Source organism: Mus musculus, chromosome 1 (assembly GCF_000001635.26).
Source record: "Mus musculus strain C57BL/6J chromosome 1, GRCm38.p6 C57BL/6J".
In the NCBI taxonomy this organism is placed as follows: domain Eukaryota; kingdom Metazoa; phylum Chordata; class Mammalia; order Rodentia; family Muridae; genus Mus; species Mus musculus.
Window position 1 is genome coordinate 21,199,819 of NC_000067.6, and position 21,732 is coordinate 21,221,550.

The 21,732-nt window shown below is 45.7% G+C and overlaps 1 protein-coding gene and 1 long non-coding RNA gene across 5 annotated transcripts in view; one reads left to right on the top strand and one right to left on the bottom strand.

The window, feature by feature from the left end:
• Tmem14a (transmembrane protein 14A) overlaps positions 1–21,732 on the top strand; it is a 63,732-nt gene that overhangs the window by 33,383 nt on the left and 8,617 nt on the right. For 2 of the 4 annotated variants that reach the window (NM_001290679.1, NM_029398.3), the window contains exon 1: positions 18,757–19,071. The exons of the other annotated variants lie outside the window; for them this stretch is intronic. The gene's annotated coding sequence lies outside the window, so the exon portion shown is untranslated. Of the gene's footprint in view, positions 1–18,756; positions 19,072–21,732 lie in introns of those variants that run through there. 4 annotated transcript variants of the gene reach the window in all.
• Gm28836 overlaps positions 7,710–21,732 on the bottom strand; it is a 64,158-nt gene continuing 50,135 nt past the window's right edge. Inside the window, exons 2-3 of the long non-coding RNA XR_373236.3 lie at positions 8,545–9,165; positions 7,710–7,959 (exon numbers count right to left, since the gene is read on the bottom strand). This is a non-coding gene — a long non-coding RNA (predicted gene 28836). The remainder of the gene's footprint in view (positions 7,960–8,544; positions 9,166–21,732) is intronic.

Sequence of the window (21,732 nt, forward strand, 5' to 3'; positions counted from 1 at the left end):
TTTTATTGGCGAGTTGAGACCATTGATGTTAAGAGATATTAAGGAAAAGTAATTGTTGCTTCCTGTTATTTTAGTTGTTAAAGGTGGCATTCTGTTCTTGTGGCTGTCTTCTTTTAGGTTTGTTGAGGGATTACCTTCTTGTTTTTTCTAGGGCGTTGTTCCCGTTCTTGTATTGGTTTTTTTCTGTTATTATCCTTTGAAGGGCTGGATTCGTGGAGAGATAATGCGTGAATTTGGTTTTGTCGTGGAATACTGTGGTTTCTCCCTCTATGATAATTGAGAGTTTGGCTGGGTATAGTAGCCTGGGCTGCAGTTTGTGTTCTCTTAGTGTCTGTATAACATCTGTCCAGGCTCTTCTGGCTTTCATAGTCTCTGGTGAAAAATCTGGTGTAATTCTGATAGGCTTGCCTTTATATGTTACTTGACCTTTTTCCCTTACTGCTTTTAGTATTCTATCTTTATTTAGTGCATTTGATGTTCTGATTATTATGTGTCGGGAGGAATTTCTTTTCTGGTCCAGTCTATTTGGAGTTCTGTAGGCTTCTTGTATGTTCATATGCATCTCATTCTTTAGATTTGGGAAGTTTTCTTCAATAATTTTGTTGAAGATGTTTGCTGGACCTTTGAGTTGAAAATCTTCATTCTCATCCACTCCTATTATCCGTACGTTTGGTCTTCTTATTGTGTCCTGGATTTCCTGGATATTTTGAGTTAGGATCTTTTTGCATTTTCCATTTTCTTTGATTGTTGTGCCGATGTTCTCTATGGAATCTTCTGCACCTGAGATTCTCTCTTCCATCTCTTGTATTCTGTTGCTGATGCTCAAATCTATGGTTCCAGATTTCTTTCCTAGGGTTTCTATCTCTAGTGTTGCCTCGCTTTGAGTTTTCTTTATTGTGTCTACTTCCGTTTTTAGGTCTAGTATGGTTTTGTTCATTTCCATCACCTGTTTGTATGTTTTTTCCTCTTTTTCTGTAAGGACTTCTACCTGTTTGATTGTGTTTTCCTGTTTTTCTTTAAGGACTTGTAACTCTTTAGCAGTGTTCTCCTGTATTTCTTTAAGTGATTTATTAAAGTCCTTCTTGATGTCCTCTACCATCATCATGAGATATGCTTTTAAATCTAGGTCTAGGTTCTCAGGTGTGTTGGGGTTCCCTGGACTGGGCGAAGTGGGTGTGCTGGGTTCTGGTGATGGTGAGTGGTCTTGGTTCCTGTTAGTAAGATTCCTCCGTTTACCTTTCGCCATCTGGTAATCTCTGGAGTTAGTAGTTATAGTTGACTCTGTTTAGAGATTGTTCTTCTGGTGATTCTGTTACCGTCTATCAGCAGACCTGGGAGACAGATTCTCTCCTCTGAGTTTCAGTGCTCAGAGCACTCTCTGCTGGCAAGCTCTCTTACAGGGAAGGTGCGCAGATATCTTGTATTTGGACCTCCTCCTGGCCGAAGAAGAAGGCCCAAAACAGGACCTTTCTCAGACACTGTGTTGCTTTGGCAGTTCCCAGGTGGTACAGACTCTCACCTAAGCAGACTAAATTCCTAAGTTCCTTGGAGTCCCGGGACCAAGATGGCGACCGCTGCTGCTGTGGCTTAGGCCGCCTCCCCAGCCGGGTGGGCACCTGTCCTCCGGTCCGGAAGGTGGCCGGCTGTCTCCGGCCCACACAGGGTGCTGCCTCAGCGCCTCTGTGCTTCTGCCTGTTCCAGAAGCTGTCAGGTTCTCTGGCGCACCCTCTTACCTGTTCAGACTAATTTCCTAAGTTCGGCGGGTCTCGGACCAAGATGGCGACCGCTGCTGCTGTGGCTTAGGTCGCCTCCCCAGCCGGGTGGGCACCTGTCCTCCGGTCCGGACGGTGGCTGGCTGTCCCCGGCCCACAAAGGGTGCTGCCTCAGCGCCTCTGTGCTTCCGCCTGTTCCAGAAGCTGTCAGGTTCTCTGGCACACCCTCTCACCTGTTCAGACTAATTTCCTAAGTTCGGCGGGTCCCGGACCAAGATGGCGAACGCTGCTGCTGTGGCTTAGGTCGCCTCCCCAGCCGGGCGGGCACCTGTCCTCCGGTCCGGAAGGTGGCCGGCTGTCCCCGGCCCACACAGGGTGCTGCCTCAGCCCCTCTGTGCTTCTGCCTGTTCCAGAGGCTGTCAGGTTCTCTGGCGCACCCTCTCACCTGTTCAGACTAATTTCCTAAGTTCGGCGGGTCCCGGACCAAGATGGCGAACGCTGCTGCTGTGGCTTAGGTCGCCTCCCCAGCCGGGCGGGCACCTGTCCTCCGGTCCGGAAGGTGGCCGGCTGTCCCCGGCCCACACAGGGTGCTGCCTCAGCCCCTCTGTGCTTCTGCCTGTTCCAGAGGCTGTCAGGTTCTCTGGCGCACCCTCTCACCTGTTCAGACTAATTTCCTAAGTTCCAATTTCCATGTCTTTTAAAGCATGATATACAAATGCAAATACCTGCTCAATATTCTATTAGATAGATAAAATACTTACACTTCTTTTCTAGTGAATTTCAAGGTTGCCTTAGTTTTTCAGCTTATTATATTTTCTATTATCAGCTTATCAAATTTTCTATTAGAAATACAGCCAGAGTGAGCATTAGAGTTTGCATACTTCTTTTTGGGGGATAATTTCTGGAAAACAAAAATGTGTACCCAAGGGAGGTGATGTTTGTGGCTTTCAACCTACAAGGGCAGCTTCCAGGAGGAATTAGAAACATTTTCTCTATACTTCATTTGATAATATGTATTTTACCAACTTTACCTCAAAAAAAAGTATATCCTGGGTAATATGGCAGACTAGAGGCCACCTCTGAGAGTCTGACTAAAGGAAATCTATCAGAATAGGGGAAAAAAATAGACTTTCTTCTAAAGAGAATGAGGAAGGGCTTTGAAAACTCACAAAGATGCAGAGGTAAAGACAGGAGACACACTGAAAAGAACTGGGAAGCTAACACAGCTCTAGACACATGGTCCCTAGGAGCAGTGAAAGGAAACAGAAGCCTCGCCCAGAGCCTAAGCTGGGCAGCCCCAGGAAAAGCCCAGTGTCCTCAAATCTCAAGCACAGTTTAGTTGAAGGTTTTGGTGGGACACTAACTAATTCTTCACTCAGACAGACAGTAATAGAGAGGAATCGCTTTCTGCCTTTCTGTGTCCTGGGGGGCAGCAACCAGGTGTGATCTTCAGAGGCGGTCTAGAGAGGGGGGCAGAATCTGTCCTTTATAGAGGAAGAAGGTGGCTCAGTTGCAAAGGCACAGCAAAGGTGACCTTCACAGTAGGAGATGAATAAAGGAGAAAGAGGAAGGATTCTGTTGTTGGAAACATTTAATCCCAACCCAGATTTTCTACCCTGCCTTTGACCATGTAGGTCCCGGATAAAAGACACACAGCTTGTATTATTACAATAAGCCTTAGTCAGCACAAGAGCTAGGCAGCTATCTATCCTCTATGTGATTATGTCTATTTCCAAGCCAATAATCCCATTATGTGATTTGCCATGTTTCCTCTGGGCTGCTCTTAACTCCAGGTAGCCAACCCACATGACCATGCTTCCATGCCTCACCTAACCCATGGTGGCTTCCTCCTCTCCCATGTTTTCCCTCTCGTGGTCTCCTCCAACCCTGTAAGTCCAGGAGAGCTAGGAAAGAGTCTATCGCATCCAACAGCACACTAGCAACCCCTCACACTATCAGGGATGACAGAAAAGAATAGTCAATAGCTCAATCAATCAAAAATCACCACAAATTTATAAGAACTAGGCCAAGTTGTGGTATAATCCTCTAATCCCACCCTTCAGAGGGCAGAGGCACAGGGATCTCTGAAAGTTTGAGGCCAGCCAGTTCTACATAGAGAGCCCCAGCGCATCTAGAACTATAAGGAGAAACTGTCTCAAAAAGAAATGAGAAAAAGGAAAAAGTAAAAAAAAAAAAAAAAAAAAGGAACACACTTCATTGGTGAAGACATCATAAAATGTTGTCAAATGTTTTTAATAATTTATCATGCATACCAGATCCCCAAACAAACTGGAACAGGACTTTGATAATGAACAAAATTAACCTTAAACAAAGATTTTAAGCTATAAAGAAGGCCACTATAATAAGAGAATAATACATGAAGAGGACATAGCAATTATAAATATGTATACATACCAACATCCGGGTTAGCAGTTATATAAAAAAATTATGTTATTGTAAAAGACCAGGAAGGTCTGGATGCAACAGCAGTGCTTGTCTTTAATGGCCACCTTATCTTTAGATGGACCATTCAGCCCCCAAACCAACCAAGATACTTCAGACTTAAACTTCACCAGTGATCAAATAGATTTACAGATAAATTCAGACTTCTTGTCCTACAGACGCAAGCTATATTCTTCCCTATAATCCACACAGTCATATCTAGAGTAGTCCATAAGCAAACTATATCTGCCTATAATTAATTTTTAAGTGCTCTGATATTTAGGCTGGGTGTGGTGGCACACACCTTTAATCCCTGCACTCAGGAGGGAGAAGCCATCAAAACACGGTGAGTTCAAGGTTAGCCTGCTCTACAGTGTGAATTCCAGGCCACCCAGGGTATGCAGTGAAACCCTTTCTAAATAACAAAGAAATGAAACAAAATTAATTATTAAAAATATCTAGCTATAGCACAATAAAAGTTTGACTATGGAGGTCAGAAACATCTAAATATTTATAACTGAAAAACTTAAGTTATTTAGCACTTTAGATCCTTATTAACTATATTATGGGGTTAGGAAATTATGATTTGCCCCTCAAAATCTGAAAGGTCATTATTATTTCCCCGCATTAGTAGATGTACAAAATATTATTTAAAAAACAATATTACTGATAATATGAAATAAACATTGTGAAATAAAACATCCTCAGAACCAGAAAAGATTCTAACTTCTCCTGCCTCTTCATTTATAATTTACTATTCTTAAATAAAGTGTTTTATTTTTGTATAAATGGAAGTGGGGAGTAAGTTACCTTGAAGAAGGTTAATTAGTTATGCAATTCATGATTGCTGATGAAATTAGTTTTTTGAAAGCCCAGAAGTCTAGGCTGGAACGCTCTGCCAGGCTTGGCCCCACATAACTCCCTTCCCTCTGTGAATTTTCCCCAAGGCATGCTGGGTCTTATCCACTTGTAAGACATCTTTAGTTTCTTGTCCTGCTCACAGGTCCTTAGATCCCAACACAGGATCTTGACATTTTTGTATTTTACCATTTTATATCTATAGGAAAAATAATCTTGTTAATATGAAAAATGGTGAAGGTGTGTGAAGTTTCTTGTGTGTTCATCTCTCTCTCTCTCTCTCTCTCTCTGTGTGTGTGTGTGTGTGTGTGCATGTGTAAGTATACATGGATGTTCATTGGTGATTAAATGCAGGTCTTATACATACACTAGGCAGGAGCTCTACTACTGAGCTGTATCTCTGGCTCTTGTGTACACTGTTTTAATTTCCTCACTGTTTCTCCTTTAGAGGAACAGTCTCAGAAAACCGACTCAGAAGAAGGCAGGTGTTAAGCTGATCTAGAGTCACTTAGAATCTACTATAGATCAAGTATTCATGCCTGTAATTCCAGGAAGTAGTGTTAATCCTACTGGGTGAGAATAAGAACACTATGACAATATTTGAGCCAAATTTGAAGCAAGCATTATTAAATGCTGGCCAGGTCCATGGATACTGCCCAGGCCCATACCCAAGATTTCCAGAGTATTGAACCCGAATTACATGATAAAGGCAAATCCCACAAGGCTATATATACCCTTCCCATCTTCATCTAATGAGGGGCAAGCATACATGCAGACATACTTCCTGCCTATTTGTGATCAAGCGTATCCTATGCAGTTGGAGACCTAAGCCCACTTACAGAAGTGAAAACATTGGGTTTTTTATCGTACATGAACATCCCCCAGCATGCTGGGAAGTTATTTGTCCTAGGACAAATGGGGCTTACAGCTTGGAGGCACTTTTATTTTCCACATCTCTTGAGCACAGTGACTTAAACTTAAAACATGACTTACATCCCTGCCTTGAGTTGTATCCCGAGTCAAGTCCTTGACTCTGTGGTGGGTACCTATTTATATGGGATCTAATAACCTTCAGGTTAATGGGACCCAGATGAGAATTCATGTATCTACTTCAGGCATTAATAACACAAAGGCCAGTGGTAATTAGCCAAAACAGAAGGTCCAAAGGAGGAGGCCGAAGGTGAGAATGGGGACCAGTCATACATTTTGTTTCTAGTCCACCACTCACCCCCACACTCCTTTTTTTTTTTTTTCTGAGCACCACCAAATTATTTCTAATGATTCCCAAATGGTTCGCATTGAAACAACTTTCTCTTAAAGGTCCACAATAGCTTCCTTGTTTTACAAAGAGCAGGTAGAGTGTCCTATGATATTGTAGAACTATTTCGCTAATAAATCTACCTATTGATAGTTCTTGGTCTATTTGGCCTTAATGGATACCTTTTCTGGTGTCCCAATGGGCACTATAGGTAGCCATTTGTCCCCTTTGCCAGAGAGTTTCCTTTGGACCTAACATTCCAGCCTTTTGTTAAGGATACCACTGGTGACTTACTCCCTGCTGGGGTTACTTCCTGTTGAAATTAGGATGTTGTTGTCAGGGACCAGGAGGCTGGAGTGCTAGGCAAAGGCTGAAAGGGGATTCAGGCAACAGGGCCTTCATCAGAAAAATCTCATTGGCTGATCCAGCTGAAGACACAAGGAGCAATCACATGAGCTGGGTTGCTTCACATCAGCTTTCAGCAAGTCTAGGCTTGTAGCCATTTGGAGCTGTTCGTGGTCTCCTTTGGAGCAGTATGTAGACCCCATCTGAATGGAGTCTGTCAGCTGAAGGGAAATCTGATGGGGTAAGATATGGACTATGAATAGAAATTAAAGTTTAGGAATTTAAAGGAAAATCTCACATGTGGACCTTCCAGGCCTGAGACCAGGAGATGGACAGTGACAGAGGCTGAGCAAGGCTTGCTTACAGAGCTAGCTGTGCAAAGCTTGTTAGTCTCAACTCTTCCATGATCTTTGCTTCCCTGAGAGAGGCACAGCTGAGAACTTCTTCTGGTGTCCCTCCTGGTCCCTCCTGCTAACTCATGCCGAGGCTGAGGCCTGGCTGTCTCTGCTAGGTAGTGCCACCACTGCTGATTCGTGTTTGCTATCCCGATTCTTCTGAACTGGACTGCAGGTATATCTGTGAAGTGTTTGCAGATGGATTGGGCTGCTGCTGCTGACCTGTGCACTGTCAATTTCCCGACAACACAGATGGCAGTTGCTCCAAACATCCTTTCTAAACAGGTCCACTTCCCACATATCCTTTTCCTCCCACTACTTCTGGTGGGTTGTGGGCTACAAGGGAGGTTAAAGCATTTAAGAACCATCATTAAAAAATAGGTTTTGAAAAAATTAAAGATATGTAGCACAGGCAAAATGTAGACATAAACAAAAACTAGTGAGAGAGGAGGTTAAAGAACCCAAGGGCATCTCCTCCGGACCCTCAAATACAACCACACATTCAGATTCTTTGTGCTTATAATACAACTTTAAATTACATTAACTTATACATCCAGTAGGAATTCAGACTTATGCTCTTACAGTGACAGGGTTGAGAAGAAGAATTAAGTATTTTCTTCTCATGATTTGGGCAACCAGTCCCTGTTCTCAATGGCTTCACACACACACACACACACACACACACACACACACACACACACACACTACCACTGGTAACATTATCAGTACATTGTCTGAACAGACATGTGGGAACTCATGTCTGCTTAGTATCTCACACAAAACCAAAACAGGTTTCTATCAGTCTCATCAGAAATCCTTACAGATGAGTCACAACGTCCGTGCCTCTTCTTCATCAGCTGCCCTGACCTCAGCGTCCCTTCCTCTCCAAGACACATGAAGTGTATGGCTTCCTGGTTCCCTCCTGAACGAGGCTTGAGCAGCCTGCAATCTGGAGAAGAAATGGGCATCATTTGTCTCTGCACTATAGTCGTAGAGTGTGCAAGTCCTCCATAGCAAACACTACATTCCCTGGGAGGCAGCTAAGGCCTGGAATCTTAAGTAGGAAATCCCCTGTGAGAGGCCCTTGCAGAACTCATGAAATGACTCTTTTCATACTCTCTGGGTCTCCGTCCTTTATAGCTCTATATGTCCAAATGCATCCTCTGTCTTGGCCTTCTATACACAATTTGCTTGCTCCTATGAAGATACTTTTAGAGACAACTCCTGTATTAATACACCTTTAACTCTTCCACAGAGCAAACCCAGTAGCTTTGTTTTCTGCCATCTTCACAAGGCAAGCTAAGCACACCCAACCATCTCTATCTACCATCTTGTCCTTGTGAACATGCACTCCTTCTTGAACTATGATCCTAAACTGAGCATGCTCAGACAATGTTGCTGAGAGTGCTGAAGAGCAGAGTATGCCCACACCTCAAGTGCTTTCCTACAGGAATATGCAGAGCCTTGCCTGCATGACCTCCACACTCCCTTTGTCTGAAAAAGACACTAATTAGGAAATGATTCCATTACTCACCAGCAGAGGAGAAATCTTTCTCTTCTCTATTTGCTTCTCTTGGGCATCTTCAGTCTCCATGATGCAAATGCACAGCATCCAGCCACAGAATCACATGCCAGGGACCCCTCCATGTTCCTCCTCACTCAGAGTCACCTCTAATGTGTCTGTATCCATACCCCAGTCCCCAGTGTCCTCAGAACAACTGCCCTAGCTGGGCTATCAGCTCTCTCTCTCTCTCTGAGATCAAGCCAGGGTAAAATCCCCTGAACCAGGGAGCCCAGTGCTCTAGGCTCTACCACCTGTCCCAAGAGGCTAAAGAAGGGCTGTGAGACTGGGTAGCCTCTGCCACTTGTCCAGAGAAACTGACACAAGAGCTAGGAGACTGGAAAAGTCTTTATTCATGATGTGATATCAGAGAGCAGATGTCTGGTGACCTAAATTCCATCCACAAACATTGCAAGGGCAAGGATTGGAGCTCTGCGGGACAGGTTTCTGGTGGTGTTGGTCCAACTGATCTTCACTCCAGCCATCACCTCAGGATCCGCCACTGAGGGCCTTTTTGATGCCAACAAAGTCTCCTTTGCTCAGGCACTGGTTTCAGTCCTTTGTTTAAGATGATCATCAGTTAGACCATGGCTTCTGAAACCCAAGGAATGTGGGAGAAGAAAGATTCAGGAGAGGTCAGAAAGAGGGGGAAGAATTCAAATGGGATAAATAACCAAATCCACTTATCCTGCCCCATCCGAGTCTTTCTTGGAGGCCCTGAGAAAAGCCTTGCTCTGTGTCCTTGCTCAGGAGCAGACTTGGCAAGGGCAGTCTGGAGCTGAGCCCTGTGGGCCTTGAAGGAATTAACTCGGCTTGCCCCTGAAGAGACTGAAGCTATCAGGCCAAGGCTGCTGAGTGCTGGGACAGCTCTTGAGATACCCTGGGTTCCTTTTGTGGAACATTGCTTGCTTGGCCTCCCACTTCCAACTTTGTCCCATTGTATGATGGAGTCTGCTGACTGTCCCACTTGTGCCCTGAAAACAGTCATATGGTGCGGTACTCATTAATAAGTGTTCTAGGCATAAGATAATGCTTCAGCAAGACCTTCCCCCACCCCCATCTTTTATCCTTTCTTCCTTTCTCATCCTCTGGCACCTCTACCTCAGGATCCCATCACTGAGGAAGGACCTGCTATTGCTATGCCAGGTCAGTCCCCCAGCTGCTGGAGAACAAATGACAAGGGCTGAGAAAGGAGACACAGCCTGTCTTGTAGATGCATTGCTCCCAGTCTCCTCACACAACCAGAATCTTTGCATTATCTGAGTCTGCACAGTAACAAGGGCAAGCACACAAGATGGAGGCCTCAATTGTATGGATTGGTTTGGAGATTTTGGTGGTGGCAGATGGATATTTTGCTTGCTTGTTTGTTGTTTGTTTGTTTGTTATTTTGGGTGTCATGGTCACAATATTTAGCTCTGACTGTGTTGGTACTTGCTACACAGCCCAAGCCGACCTTGGATTCCCAGAGATTTGCCTGCCTCTGCCTACCCTAACCCTGTGATTAAAGGCATATAACCCCATACCAGGCATCTGCCTTGTTCAGAATTCCAGCTCCATGTATTAGTAGCTGCTTGACGCTTGCAGGGATGTTCTGTTAGAATCCAGTTACTGTTCAGACATCAATGCTTGCTACAGGTTTTCCCTTTCATGGGCACAGGCAGGCTTTCCACTGAGACACTGTCTGTGAGTCCCTAGCTAAAAATGTTCCAGGTGCCAAAGGGACTTTGCAAGGACAAGAGTAGTGGTGGCCACACACCCTGTTCCCTTACCACCTCCTTTTTAGTGAAGGTGCAGAAAGGTATGTGCACACATCGTCAGAAGGGTATGTGCACACATCGTCAGAAGGGTACATGCCTACATCGTCAGAAGGGTACATGCACACATCGTCAGAAGGGTATGTGCACACATCATCAGAAGGGTATGTGCACACATCATCAGAAGGGTATGTGCACACATCATCAGAAGGGTATGTGCACACATCATCAGAAGGGTGTGTGCACACATCGTCAGAAGGGTATGTGCACACATCATCAGAAGGGTATGTGCACACATCATCAGAAGTGTATGTGCACACATCATCAGAAGGGTATGTGCACACATCATCAGAAGGGTATGTGCACACTTCATCAGAAGGGTATGTGCACACATCGTCAGAAGGGTACATGCACACATGGTCAGAAGGTTATGTGCACACATGGTCAGAAGGTTATGTGCACACATCATCAGAAGGGTATGTGCACACATCATCAGAAGGGTATGTGTACAGATCGTCAGAAGGGTACATGCCTGCATCGTCAGAAGTGTATGTGCACACATCATCAGAAGGGTGTGTGCACACATCGTCAGAAGGGTAAGTGCACACATCATCAGAAGGGTATGTGCACACATCATCAGAAGGGTATGTGCACACATCATCAGAAGGGTATGTGCACACATCGTCAGAAGGGTATGTGCACACATTGTCAGAAGGGTATCAGGGCAGACCTCTCATTCTCTTCTTAGAGGCCTCTCTCACCTCACTGTTATTGGTTTGCCTGTCCATAGTATTATTTTTTAAGAGTAAACTCATCTCCTCAACGATCCGCCCAGGCGAATTTCTCAAATCACTTCTCTGAGGTCTTTTAACCCCTGATCCCTGTGTTTCAGTTTTCTCCTGCACAAAGCAGGAATGAAGCAAAGGTTAAATAAGTTAGTACAAAAACAAAAACAAACAAACAAACAAACAAACAAACAAAAGATCGTACAGTTCAGGCGATTCCAACATGCTCCTCTTACTCGTCCCAGGGACCTAGCAACAGCCTCTGTTATCACCTGCCACCATGACCTGCCACGTGCGACTTGGCCCTGTGTTTAAGAGGACTGCATTCAACAGGTTTTGGGACAGGCCCTGTTCCAGTTGTTCAGAACCCACCTGAAGACCAAGCTGCACATCTGCTACACATGTGTGTGAAGGCCTAGGTCTAGCCCGTGTATGTTCATTTGTTGGTGGTTCAGTCTCTGAGGAGCAGTGAGCCAGCTGTGAAGTGAATAATTTAAAAAAAAAGAAAAAAGGAAAACAAGGTCTGCTTGAGCATTCTCTCTCTCTCTCTCTCTCTCTCTCTCTCTCTCTCTCTCTCTCTCTCTCTCTCTCTCCCTTCCTCTCTCTCCTTCTCTCTCCCTCTCTCCCACTCTCTCCCTCTCCCTCTCCCTCTCTCTCTCTCTCTCTCTCTCTCTCTCCCTCCCTCCCCCCTCTCTCTTCCCTCAAATTCCTGGCCATCCTCTCTCTCCTGCTTCCTGTCCTTTCTTCTGTCCTCTCTGTCCCCCACTTCTCTGCCCTCATGGCTCTGCTCCAGTCTGCCTGCCTCTACCCATTCTCCAGGACTCACTCCCCTCCCCCTTTTATGCCAGGTCTGCTACATTGTGTGATTTCTCAGGGGGACACCTTGGCATAGGCTTCTAGGTAGCCCCTGACACTACCTTATATTTTACAACACCTGCCACAGAGTTACCATTTGATGAGGGTTCCTCAACTCAGTTGCTAGAGGCCCTACAGTGCTGTCTGTGTTAGACCTATGAGGAAACCGAGACTGGCAAAAAGAGTTTTTGTCAGATCTAGAACTGAAGGCCAGGTTTCCTGGGAAGACTCGATGTCTGTTTTTATGTAGTGATAAGAAAGACATTAGTGCTTATGGAACACTTGCTAAATGCTCCTTGTGCTAAGACCTTAACACACAAAGCTTCATTCGTTCCTCATAATCAACAAAGCAAGGTTCTTAAGCAAGTTCTTTGCTTTCAAGTTAACAGAGAAATCTGTGCCTTTTCCACTTAGCAGGTGTTCTTATCTCCATTTTAGAGAGGGAAATGTTGAGGACAAGAAATTCAGGGTGCAAAGACTTATTGCTCTGTCAGTGACAGGCACTCAGGACCAGGACACAGGTCTCTGCATCCCCAGAACCTGGGCATCAACAATGTGTGCTTGGTGACCTCTGCAATGCAAGAGACCAGCTTACCAACTTTATAAACAGTGCTGAGCTTCCAGGACAAACTAGGTGACATTTATGAGTTCCTCGATGTCAGGAAGTGGTGAGAATTGGTTCTACTGCTTTCTCTTAATTCGGATCCCAAAAGCCCCGCTTCCAGATGTGAGGGTCCCTGCCGCCGCTGGCTTTGACTGTTCATAGAGAACTGCTATTCAGCCAATGCCTGGCACAGAGATGGACGTGAGACCTTTAGATTGTGCAGGCAAGGGACCAAAGGGGAAGAAGGACAGAATTGCCATGATGAGGAAGCAAAGAAAGCAGACTTAAGGGCCCACCAACGTGTAAGACTCTGCGAAAGCAGCCCAAGATTCCCTGATCCCTCTCCCCTGATTGCATCTGGGGTAGCAGAGATAAAATGTAGATTTTAAAAGATGTTAACTCAGGAATGCCAGAGGGAAGTATGTGCTAGGGGCAGGGAGGTTTAGAAGTGCCTAGTCATGGAGCAAGTAAAGCTTATCAAAATTAACTGACCTGTGTGTCCTGAAAGGGCTGCAGCTGACATATAAGAATATGAAAGATCCTGACAGAATGTAAAAGGTCACAGAAGCCCTGAAATTGGCAAAATAGATTTCACTGTTACTAAAAGTAGCTTCACTGATTTAGAAAAATAGAGGTGCACAATGCTCTGGCCACTCCTTGAACCAGTGTGTCTGCCAATGTTTTGACCGTTCCTTGAACCCATGTGTGTGCCCACTGATGAAGCCCACTGCCAGGTGTTTGTGATATTGGTTGCTGGGGAAGAGTCGGAAAATCTCCCCAGCAACCACAGCCCGGCCAAGGAGTTGCTACACCTGCCCCAGACTCTTTCCTTGTACCCCTCCCATACCCATTTCTTGAGAATAGACATTGTTTAGATCTGGAAATCCCCTACTCCCCCCTCTCCTTTCCCCCCTGAGGGCCTATAAAAACTGGGACCCCTTTCCCCTCGTGGTTGATTCCTCTACCCCTGTGTGGGATATGAGTCGTCCCCAGAGCTCTGGCTTTCCCCGAATAAAGCCTCATGTGATTTGCAACAAGCTCGGTCTATCCTGAGTTCTTGGGTGTCCACTATTGTCCCCAGGCCTGAGTGAGGGGCTCCTCTCAGAGTGTTTTAAATACAGACTAGGTCTCAAGACACAGCCCTTTACTAGGCCATGGTGACTGTGATCACACATGACTGTGGCTGGCAGGCCAGACAGACACAACTGTTCTGGCTTCTGTTGTTTCTATCTTTTCCTCTATCATCAGGCATAGACTCCGGGTCTGGGATCTCAGTGATGGCCAACCCATCAGCTCTGCCAGTGCTGCTGGCGCCCCCTGCTGGAAGAGCAAAGGATAAAACTACCACCACTTTAAAGAGCTGTCTTGTAACTCTCCCTGCTGTCCTCCATAGGGAAATGATTTACTGAGACTTAAGGGGCAGCAAACAGGACAGCTCTGGATTCCAAATGGCCTCTGATGTTGGAGGCAGAGCAATGTCTCTGTGCCTTAAGGGGCTTTCGAGGTTCCACAGCTGCCACTGCATTTAAAGGTCCCCACAGGGCTGTCTCAGGACTGGAGGAGGGACAGAGTATAGTTTGAGCAGAGGTATTTATTCTTTGGTTATTAAGGAAAGATCAAGGACATGAGAAAGGCATTTGTGAAACTTGGCACCAGGACTCTACATACTCAGAAGATCTGGGGGTGTTCACAGCTGCATGTCTCATGGGTTTGTGCTTTATGAGAAACACTTTGGAAGAAGAAACATGGCTCTCCTTTTCTTAGTACCCTCCTTCACATCTCTTCATTTAGTTCCTGAACATGCTCCACCCCGCAAGCTGTGGAGAATGGTATTTTCTGAAGACTTCTTACACAACCTAAACGCTTGAGTTCAGACTGAGATGCAGTCTTATAGATTTTTGTTCCCTCTCACTATCATCAGAAAGTCTGCCAAAGCCAGTTTGTGACTGATCGTACTCTCTGCAAAACGTTCCTGGAGGCATAAACTCTGATGGTGAGCAAGCCCTCAAGGTGTGGGACATGTCAGGCACTGAGCAAAGCTGGCCCAAGAGTGAGGTGACATGCTGTGGGCGGCAAGAGCTGACAAGTCAAGTCTGCCAAAGCTCATTGGAGCCCAGATAATGCCAGACATGGAGATGGCAGGGTTGGTGTTTCCCTGCTGGCTTTCAGTGTGGATTTGGTCCTGTCACTCCTTGCTGTCTACCCTCGTTCCTCTCTTTGGTAATGAGAGACTTTAGTCTGTGCTGTGACATACTGGGAGGCTGTACTTCATTTTCTTGTATTGCTGGGGCTCATAGTTTAGAGACTGAACCGAGTTTAGAAGCAACACTGGAAGAAGAGTCCTGAAATGTGTCTGTGTGTAGCATCAAGTGTGGCACAGACTCTCAAGCTTCCTGCACTAGAGCTGCTGCGCTGCACATGAGCACAGAGCCTGACCTCCAGGCTTCCAGGTGACTGGCTTTGGAGAAGGGCCTGAGAATCTGCTCTTCTAATCCTCTCTCAAGTGGTGCTCACACAGGTCTGGGCACCACCCTTGGAAGATCATTGTGTATATTTAAGACTAAACTCCAAGAAGGCTTAGCTAGGTAGCAAACAAGCAAACAAACTGCCAAACTGTTCTGTTTCCCACTCAAAATCCAGATTCACTCAGCAGAAGCAGCCACCAAGTCCTCTAAGAGATGATGAGAGGTGGCATCAGGTGGGCTTTGGAAGAGTTTCACAGTCAAGGGCATTCGAGACGTGGAGAGCCTCTGTGATAAGCTTATTGGTGCAAATGACCTGGCGGATACACAGCCGGTCTATCAGACAAGCTGCAGATTCAGTGTAGGTCACTGCATGAGGTTAGGGTGTGTGTGTGTGTGTGTGTGTGTGTGTGTGTGTGTGTGTGTGTAATAGAATCTAAAACCTTGCCGTTTCTCAGAGGTAAGGTCATGAGTGTTCTACTCAAATGCTTTCCTAGGCAGCATAAATAGCTCGATGGCAGCACACTGTGCTGACAGAGGACTTGTGTAATTCTGCCTTGAGGAGAGCCGAGCTTGAGGGCAGAGTGATTTCTATCGAGACTTCTTGCTTCTGAGACCTCTGAAAATGAATGTCCTCAGGGCTAGAGGCAGTCCTTAGAAGTATCACTGAAAAAAAAGAACATGAAAACACTGTTCTTTCTTTCTCCTTCTGGTTTTAAGAGACAGGGTTTTTCTGTGTCATCCTTTCTGTCCTGGAAGTCACTCAGTAGACAAGGCTGGTCTCAAACTCACAGGTCCACCTGGCCTTGTCTCTCAAGTGCTGAGATTAAAGGTGTACACCCCCATCACCAAATGAAAAGATTGTTGTGTCATGGAAATGTGTCACTTTTTAAAAATTGAATATAGGAAGGGGTTATTAATTAATCCTATACTATTTGTACTCCCCCTTTACATTCCATTTTATTGTACACATGTACATTAACCTTCACAGTGTTAGCAGAGCAACATATGGTAATTTTAAAATAGGTTATAACCCAGACTAGGTGGTTCACATCTATAATTCAGCCCTTGGAAGGCTGAGGCTAAAAGGATCACTGTGGCTTTGAGTCCAGCCTGGGAGATATAGGGGATTCCAGACCAATGTGGGTTACGTAGTGAGACTCTCTCTCAAACATTAAGTAATTATTAATATTCTATGTACTGTATGCACACATGCTGATTCAACACGTCTTTGCCTGATGAACAGAAGTAAAGTTGCCATATGGATCAGAAAGGAAAGAGTGAAGACTCTTTGCAGTGTACACTTGGAATACCTGAGACACACTGACTTTCTCAGTGATTGTTGAGAATCAGGCTTAGGACCCAGTGAGAATAACTCAGAAAGTCCTGACTGATTAGACAGCGGGCTGGACAAATGGACTGGTGGCCTGCTTCTCCCTTCCACCATTTTCTCCTCTCCTCTACCTATGGAAACACCCATTACTACAGAGCTAGCAGCTTTCCTCTGGGATCTGCAATTCTCAAAACTGTAAGGATTGGAAGCAGGTGCAAATGTCAGGCAGAGTAAAGAATTTTCTGTTTCCACTAACCTCTAATTTAATCTCACTGTTTGCATTAGGGAAATACACATCAATCCACAGTAGCACTGCTGTGTGTCTCCTATCATGGGGGACCACACACAGTCCCATTACAGACAGTTCATGACAGTACTTACATGTGACACAATTCTGAAGTTATGCTGATAGACATAACTCAAGACCATTTACTCTTCAGGATATTTATTAACCGAGCTTCCTTTGAGATTTTATGTATTTCTCCGGCATGCCAAAGGCTCTAGGCCATACTGAATTGTGCATCTCTGTTACTACGAAATATGGACAAAAAGTCTGTCTTAGTTGGGGTTTTTATTGCCACGATGAGACATGACCACAGCAACTCTTATAAAGAAAAAAACACTTAATTGGGGCTGGCTTATGGTTCCGTGATTTAGCCTATTGTCATCATGTCAGGAAAAATGGTGGCATGAAGGCAGACACTTGGGGATCTGAGGGTTATATATTAGGAAGTACAGACATCAGGAAGAAAGGGTGACATTGGGCCTGGCTCGAGCATCTCAAGGCCAAGAGACAGAGCCCACTCCCGGTGACATACTTCATGAAACAAGGGGACACCTCCTAATAGTGCCACTGCTATGAGCATTTAGGGGCCATTTTCACTCTAACTATCACACAGTCTTACAAGTTGGCAGAGGTGCTGAGGCCACAGGGAATTGTGTCTCTGTCACCATGGATCGTAGGTAGACAGTCTTACAGGTTGGCAAAGGCCGAAGGTTTCACTGCACCCTCATCCTCAGCTCCACCCTTGGCTTCCACTCGAGCAGGTGGCAGCTGATGGCTTGAGCTCAGGTGACAAGTTCCCTCTACCTAAGAGCAGTCCTGTTCCACATATCTGACAGTGTGGAATCCCAAATGCCCTACAGAGAGATGTTCTCTGGGGTTCATTTAGAATCACTGAATAGGAGCATGTTGTGGCGGCTTCATCTTCTGGTACTTTAGTAGGAGAATCTCTGAGTGTCTATTCTGAGCCATATCTTAATCTGCTGCCGGGGCTGATGGTATGAGGGGTGTTTAAGTGCAACAGACTGCACAAGAAGGACTGTGCTCCAACTTTCAGACCAACAGAACAACAACAAAGACCAAACTCTAAATCCACTGTGAGTAAAGGAGCCATCATTTACCCAAGCATGCCATGGAAATAATAAAGCTTTCCAAGAGGGTTTTCATATTATTTTTAGACTTTGAGTAGGAAAGAGTTCTGAATCTGAGGAGGGGGGGGGAAGGGAGAGAGACAGACAGAGAGAGACAGAGACAGAGATAGCTAGGCCACGTGTGCACAATCAGGATGTGGGAAGAAGAGAGAACCAGGAGAATCTGAAAGCAAACTTTAGGATGGGACTAACTCCATAGCTCCGTGTCACTCCATAGCCCTATGTCAGCGCCCCTGCGACACTTCCAGGGTCTGATTAATTCTCTAGGAGCAGTATAGATTTCCCAGTTCTCAAAAGCAGTCACATTACTTCTCCAAATGTGTGTGTGTGTGTGTGTGTGTGTGTGTGTGTGTGGTGTGGTGTGTAGGATCAACAAACAAATGCCACCTGTTTAATGTATATAATTAATGTATATGTCTTTGAGGTAATTCTATTACTCCTCACCTCCGAGAATTCTGGAGCTTTCCTGAATACCTTGATTGCTGTTGTATAAGGGAGGGCACAGTGTTCATCCTAATTACTATTTCCATCCTAGAAAGCCCAACTGGAGTCGCATGAGAATTTACCAAGAGACACAATTTAATGTCAGTGTAAGGAGATTTTCTGGAAACTGATTCCCCTAGCCTTGCAGGACTCAAAATTCTTTCCAACTGTGGCGTTATGTGCCACACCTCCTGATCATCTAAACCTGGATACCTTGATCCCACAGAGTAAAAGAGTAAAAGATCAGGAGGCTATCTATGCCCTTATCTACCTACCGGCATTCATGCCTTGAAATCAGGTTAACTTTCACTGATCCTGAAGACCTTCGCATTCTGGAACGTCCCCACCTCCACTGAAAGTGGAAACAATTTGTAGACTATGTATATGTTGTTTACCTTCCTAAAATTCTTATGACGATGTAGGGGGATCCTAGCTAAACCAAGGAGTCCCTCTGCAAGCATCATCCCGGCCGGCAGGGGGAAGCAGACTCCAACCCTGCGCTCTCGGGGCCTACACAGCCGGGTGGGGAAGCGACTTCACTTCCCAGGGTCTTGGCCTCTGCTGGCCCAGAGCTGCACCCCACTCCCAGGCCGAGGACAGTAGAAGAACTTGGGATCCAGGACTCTACAACGCACGAACCAGCTCCAGAGAGGACTCAGCTCTGTGCACTCTGCTCTCTAAGGCGGGTCGCAGCTAGGCAGTGCGCCTGCGCAGAACTGCTTCCGGATTGAGGGACTACTCTTGCGCTTTTTCCGCTTTCACCAGCTGCAGCAAGTGCTCAAGGGTGCAGGTGAGCTGTGCATCCATCCCTTAAAAGAAACTTTTCATGCAAAGGCATGAGAATAAACCGTTCTTTGCTGAGCATCCGCCCTCTCCTTCAGTCCCTCGATCTTCACAGCAGAAAACAGTTCAGACGACCTGGGGAGGGAGGGAGGGAATGGCATCTGCCCTCCCACAGATCTTTTCTGGCTCATCCTTCCAATTTCCTGAATTTCTGCTTTCCTGGGGGCCCTAAATATCGCATCTGTCTTACTCTTTACCTTCCCAGAGGTGAGGCGTGGTGGTAGGTAAAGTTCAACCAAGACTTGCTTCAAAAATGGCTCTCATGCCCACTTAGATCATAGGTAATTAGTTTATTTTTATGTGAAAATGCTTTGTGCATACTTATTTACAGATATCTTAGTGGGTGGAGAAGATTCAGGAGGACCTGAGATGGTGGGGCTGCGGAGGGATTTTCAGTTTCCTATGCTAAGCAGTGAATAATTTTGTTGCATTGCATCCAGGACGTTTTCCAGTCCTATATCAGCACCTAGCCTCTGTCTGTTGCATGAACATGCAGTGAACATGCCTCCCTCTTCCAGCCACATTCCACAACTTTCAAGTTCTTACACCCTTTGGGGTTTGGGAAGCAGGTGCGGGGAGGCAAGTGTCCTTTGCTTTCCAGAAGAAGCCAGCAAGATAACTGACTTGTGTAAGTTTTCACAGTAAGCAATTGTTGGCAATGGATTAATTTTACCCTTCTATAGAACTAAACTCAGTTCTCTGTGGAGACGCAGGAATTGTGGGATTCCTGACAATGTAGCCAAGGATGGTGAGGCAGTGGGGGTGTGGGTGTGGGTTGGGGGGGTGGCCAGCCACTGGATAACTTCCACACAGGCTGTGTATTGGAGCCACCCACTCATTCTCTCAGGGCAGTGCGCTTGGAGCTGTGTGCAGGTCAGCAATGGATGAACTAGTGTGGGTTTGCCCTACTTGAGCTTGGCTGGCAGAGAAAAAGAATCTGACAGGCAACGAATCTCAAGCAGGAAATTAAAGGAATTTATCTCTTATTGAAACAGGGTCACACGATCAGTTGGGGGACTCAAGAAGGTGAACTCACTTTTCATATTTTAAGTTAGCTTAGAAGAAAAATTAGAATCCACGTTACTATCCAGTGACGAATAATCTGTGCTATTAGCTTTGGATTTTTAAAAAAGTATGTCTTCTTGACTATTAGGCACATCAGTGAATAGTTCAAATATATGTGTATGTGCACACACAAACATGCTCTCGTGCTTACACACACACACACACACACACACACACACTACTGCCCAGAGACTCTGACTAAGGGAAAAGCATCAAGACTTCCCACCCTTAATTCCACTAGTGCTCCAAGACAGAGACCAGTAGGGAGCCTTGCTTGTAACTCCCCAGCCTTGCCCACCTCCAGGCTGTAGACTCTCAAGGCTGACTCTCAAATGCATGCACGCTCCCCTTTATTGTCCTTTCTCACAGGTGGGCACTCTCATCAACTGATAGCTCCACTGCATTCAGCTCCAGATTCATGTCCCCCTGCCTTTCCTGAGTATGTTCCACTACCACAGCTAGGAAACATTAAGTCTGCCTGTAAGGCTTGCTGGCTTAACCCTTCACTGACCTTGGGGCAAGACCCACAGACTCCCCTTACAGGGTGATGTGAGCGCAGGTGATATTTCTAATGGACACTCTTTGCACAAAACATGTGTGTTTCAGGATTTAAGGTGTGTCATTATTCGTTTGTTTGTTTTGAGACAGAATTTATGTGTGTAGCCCTGGCTGTCCTGAAACTCACTCTGTAGACCATGCTGGCCTCGAACTCAAAAATCTGCCTGCCTCTGCCTCTGCCTCTCTGCCTCTCTGCCTCTCTGCCTCTCTGCCTCTCTGCCTCTCTGCCTCTCTGCCTCTCTGCCTCTGCCTCCCAAGTGCTGGGATTAAAGGCATGTGCCACCACTGCCAGGAGTGTCATTATTCTTTAATCGTGTGTGTCTCTGTGTGGGTGTGTACACACTCGGCCTTAGAGTTCAAAGGAGGTCATCAGATGTCCTGGTGCTAGAGTCTCGGGCAGTTGTGAGCTGCCCAGCATAGGTGCTGGAAACAGGGCTCAGATTCTTCACCAAGCTCTCCCACTCCTCCCCCTACCCTTTGCATTTCATTTCACTTTATTTACAAACATGCCTTGCTTGCTCACCAACTCCCGGAAGGCTCTGCACATGTTCATTCATCTGCCTGGAACACTGGCTTACTCTGCTTGTTCCGGCTTCCCCGAGATCCCAGCTGGGACCCTGCCTCCCCTGGACATCCATCCTTAGACTCCAATGTCCAACAGACGCCTGTCCCCGTGGGGCTGTTCACCATCTGCTACTCCCTGCCCTGTTGTACTGTAGACCAGCCTGTGTCTACAACCTTTTCAAAACTGCTTCCTACTGCCTTGCACAAAGATAATGCTCAGTAAATACTTGTTGAGTGCAAAGGGGTTTAAATATGCCTCATTGAATGTGCAGGTGACAGATTTACTCTACATTAGTTGTCTTCTTGGTGTGCTGAAACAGTAATGGTTTTTAAAGTGGGAGTATCAAGGGAAGGATATTACCAAACACAGCTAACGTTTGTTCTAAAGTGTACCTTTATTTTTAATTGACATGTAGTATAA